A 4,923-nucleotide genomic window follows, 5' to 3' on the forward strand; every position below is an offset into this window, starting at 1 on the left:
GATGGAGCGGAACGTAAGGTACCAAAACATGGGAGCCGGGCAAACCCAACTAATGACCCAAGACATGATTCGGAGTTGACGCATACAGTGCTATAAGTTCGGTGTGCCGAGCGACCAAAAAGATGGTCGGACTTTGTTGCCATATCATGAGTACTATGAAGCCCCTGGCATAATGGGGCATAACACGAGGCGTAGGTGTCATTTATGACAAAAAGGCGTCAATGAGAAACAACGGCCGGTAAGTGTTATTTAACTCTACGCATTGTAGTAGAGTGACATGTCTATGCATACGAGTGCGGTTTATGCTTATGAAAAGAAGTGTTTTTGGCGGAACCTATCGTGGCCGGACTGGAGGAGGCTGTGTGTGGATCTGAGGTGTATCCAGACTGCCTTATGTGTTCCTCCCTTGCACGTCCGAGCTGATTCTGCATCGCCAGTCCTGTTCTGCGCCAGAGTTAGTCTGTGAAGACAAATGCTTAAAGGCAGTTGTATGTGCTATTGTGGTTGAACTGCGGGTGCGTGATTGGAGCCTGGCTGAACCAGGCTATCATGCCATAGAGTAGCTCGGACTCCTCAATTGGTGTCCAGGTAGTTGGCTGCCGAATCAAAATTTCATTAACAGGCACAACTCGCTATTCCAGCAACGGTATGATTTCCACTCTCAGGGTGGGGTTCGACCTTGCCCATAATTGTGACTATGTCACGCGAGACTGGCCTGATGTTGTACCCCGTTGAATCTAGCCAACGTGGTTCGTCCCGGTAGTATGTGGTAATTACTGTATAAGGGGACAATGCCAAAGACTTATTCTTCGACGTGGTATTTGTTTTGGTGATCCGAAGACAACCATTAGTATGGTGGGCCAGTTAAAACTTGGCCTTTGCACCTGGCATCTTTGAGGAGATGTTATTGATAGTTTATTGCCCGTGGGGGCTCGTGTAAGATGGAGCCCCCAAACTATTGGGTAGATAGTGAGTGCAATAAAATTGCTATGGTTGATGCTTGTCCGGATGGTCGATGTGATTCGAGACGATCGGCCGTATTTTGGTAGGGGGATCTTCCTTTGACCTCACCATGTTTGATCGGTCTTTCGTTGTTTGAGACCTCCCTTCATTGCTTCCGGCGTACGACCGGCCATTTTGTTTTGAGGATCCGGCATTCTCTATTGGTATGCTTGGCCGCCCTTCTGGGGGTACCATGAATTTCACATGGTTGATCGAGTATGCTGCTTGGGCCGGTTGGGCTTGACCTATTATTTTTCCGCTGACCAGACTGTGGGCCACTGAATTTGGCACCAACTTCCCTGACTTGACGTTTATGACGATTGCACCGAGGCTTGAGGATGCCGCCTCGTGTTTCATGCGTATTGTCCTGGATCGTGGTGGTATATTAGCGTCGGGGTATGTGCCTTAGGTTCTCCTTCTTAGGTTGAGGTAGCGATTGTGCCGTGTGTGCCCTTTGCCGGGGCGGTCGAGTCCGTGTTCCTCGGTGGCCAGGACCTTGGTCCATCTGCCAGTGAGCAAATCTTGGTCAGCTTTGAGCTGCTGTTGCTTCTTTTGCAGGCTCCTCGCAGTGGACATGAGCCGTCGCTTAAAGCCAACTTGTTCCGCGGGATTCTCAGGCACGCCGAATTCATCATCGCCGAGGCTCACCTCGTCTTGGAGGGGGGCATGTAGTTGTCCCTCTCCAAATATCTGTCCGTTGCCAGTCCGGCCTGCTTGAAGGCAGGCTGATGAGGATTGTATTCATTTTCGGCACCATCCGGATTGTTTTTGTCTCCTATGCCGGTTTTGTTGTGGCGGAGCTTGGAGCGGCTTTGACGACGCCCATGCTTAGCTTTCTTCCCTGAGGGGTTATCCTCCATTGCCTCATCGCCATTGGTTTCCTTCGGAGTGTCCACCAAATATATATATCATATGAGGAGGTGGCTGTCCACCGCCCTGTGGGCGGTGGTTCCTGTTCTTCTCCTACATCGTCGTCCATACCGTCGATGTCTTCAGAATCGAAGTCGAGCAACGTGGCAATGAAATGGGTGGTGGGTGGGCAACGAATTCCTTCGTCGCCTGCTTCCCACTCGGGCCGGACATAGTTCGGCCAAGAGTCTCCTAACAAAGAGAGAGAGAGAATTTAACGAGTTCAGCACGTCGCCAAAGGGCGAGTGCTGGAAGATATCCGCGGCGGTGAACTCCATTGCTGGAGCCCAACCAGATTCGGCGGGCTCGGGAGTGCGCGGACTGGAACCTACACCCAGATACGAGTCCAGGGGTCCAGTGTCACATGCTTCCTTGTGGGTGAAGTCTGTGTTTGGCTCTACCGCCGATGAGTGTGCGGCCTCCGGGGCGGGGTCCATCCACCCGTCCTCGGGCGACGCATTCTGCTCCGGTTTTAGGTCCGGAGCTTCTACAGGGGCGATATCCCGAGCATTGTCCGACAGCAGGTCTAAGCCGTGCTCATCGTGAATGTCCGGCGCTCCTGGCGCAGGCCCGAACCCGTTGAAGATCAAGTCTCCGCAGATATCAGCCGTGTAGTTTAGGTTTCTGAACCTGACCTGGTGGCCAGGGGTGTAGCTGTCGACCTGCTCCAGATGGCCATGTGAGTGGGCCCGCAGTGCAAAGCCGCCGTACACGAAGATCTGTCCGGGGAGAAAAGTCTCACCCTGGACCATGTTGTTGTTTATCGAAGGAGCCATCAAGCCTCGCAGCGACGACATAGAGGAACTCTCAATGAAAGCACCAATGTCGATGTCAAAACCGGCAGATCTCGGGTAGGGGTCCCGATCTGTGCGTCTAAGGCTAATGGTAACAGGAGGTAAGGGACACGATGTCTTACCCAGGTTCGAGCCCTCTCGATGGAGGTAAAACCCTAATTCCTGCTTGATTGATATTGATGATATAGGTATTACAAGAGTTGATCTACCACGAGATCGTAGAGGCTAAACCCTGGAAGCTAGCCTATGATGATTATGATTGTGTCTCTAGGACTAAACTCTCCAGTTTATATAGACATCGGAGAGGGCTAGGGTTTACATGGAGTCGGTTACAAAGAAGGAAATATACTATCCGGATTGCCAAGCTTGTCTTCCACGCAAAGGAGAGTCCCATCCGGACACGAGACGAAGTCTTGAGTCTTGTATCTTCACTAGTAGAAAAGGGGCCAATGGTCCAGGCCGGTCCAGCCCATTAGTCCCGGTTCAATCCAGAACCGGGACCAATGGGGGCATTGGACCCGGTTCGTGAGCCCCAGGGGCCAGCCGGGCCACGTGGGCCATTGGTCCCGGTTCGTTTGGACCTATTGGTCCCGGTTGGTGGGACGAACCGGGACCAATGGCCCTCGCTCCTGGCCAACCACCATTGGTCCCGGTTGGTGGGCTGAACCGGGACCAAAGGACGACCATTAGTCCCGGTCCATTCCACCAACCGGGACTAAAGGGTTGGTCCTCGTTGCGGCCAAAGTTTAGTCCCACCTCGCCAACCGGAGGGGAATCATACCGGTTTATAAGCCCCTCCATCTCTGCCTTATTGAGCTCCTCTGAAAATGAAAATAGATGCCCTTATATAGGGAATTTAGGCTAAATTCATACGAATTTCTCTTGAAATTTTTTATGAATTTAATTTGAATTTCCTCTATAAGCGCATCTATGCTCATTTCTGAGTAGCTTTTTATACAGTTTTTTTTTCTTTTCTGCTATATTTATTTTTTTCTTTTTATTTCTGAGTTGTAATAAGTCATTAAAAATAAGCATCTATGCTCATTTTTTAGTAAAGTTAATCATAACTATTTTTTCTTCTATTTATTTTTGAATTGTAATAAGTCATTAAAAATAAGCATCTATGCTCATATTTTAGTAAAGTTAATCACAACTATATTTTCTTCTTTTTATTTCTGAGTTGTAATAAGTCATTAAAAATAAGCATCTATGCTCATATTTTAGTAAAGTTAATCACAACTATTTTCTTTTCTTTTTATTTCTGAGTTGTAATAAGTCATTAAAAATAAGCATCTATGCTCCTTTTTTAGTACAGTTAATCACAACTATTTTTTGCTTCAATTCATTTCTGAGTAGTTTTCTATAAAGTTTTTTTCTTTTCAGCTATATTTATTTTTTCTTTTTATTTCTCAGCTGTAATAAGTCACTAAAAATAAAAAAGAGGCGCAATGCTTGTTAATTTGCTTCAAGCCTTTCGGAATAGTGTCAACTGCACTGCATATAGCTCTATGCAGTCCATCGCATTCCCCAAGGCTTGAAGCTAACCAACGTGCAGGAGCACTGAGCCTCTTCGTCATCGTCTCTGCACTCAGGGCTTATAAACAGCTGCGAGTGCCTCTCGCTTGGCCAGGTGGGACTAAAAAAACAGCTGCAGGAAGAATCAAAATAAAATAAATAAAATAAAAAAATGCCACCTAAAGGGCTACCACGGCCTGAATACGACTAGAAACCCAACAATGGGCTAGGATTCAGGCCCGCAATAGGCCCAATAGGCCCACAAGCACATAGAGTGCGTTTAGGCCTGTAAGCCTGCATTTGAGAGGAGCTCGAGAGGGCAGCGGGACTGGGGCTTATAAACCACTCTCGAGCTCCCTCAGCTAGCGAGGTGGGACTAAACTTTCGTGCCGCGACGCGGGCAGCACATGGCCTTTAGTCCCGGTTGGTGGCACCAACCGGAACTAACTGGGTGCATTGGTACCGGTTCGTGGCGCCAACCGGTACCAATGCCCCCCCTTTAGTCCCGGTTGGAGCCACCAACCGGGACCAAAGGACTTCGTTTCCCGCCCTTTGGGCTGCTGAAAAGAGGCCTTTACTCCCGGTTGGTGGCACCAACCAGGACTAAAGGGGGCATTAGTCCCGGTTGGAGCCACCAACCGGGACCGATGCTTTTGCTATATATACAGAACTTAGCAGTTTTCGATCTCTCCTGCTCCACTCC

Source organism: Triticum aestivum, chromosome 3B (genome assembly GCF_018294505.1).
Source record: "Triticum aestivum cultivar Chinese Spring chromosome 3B, IWGSC CS RefSeq v2.1, whole genome shotgun sequence".
In the NCBI taxonomy this organism is placed as follows: domain Eukaryota; kingdom Viridiplantae; phylum Streptophyta; class Magnoliopsida; order Poales; family Poaceae; genus Triticum; species Triticum aestivum.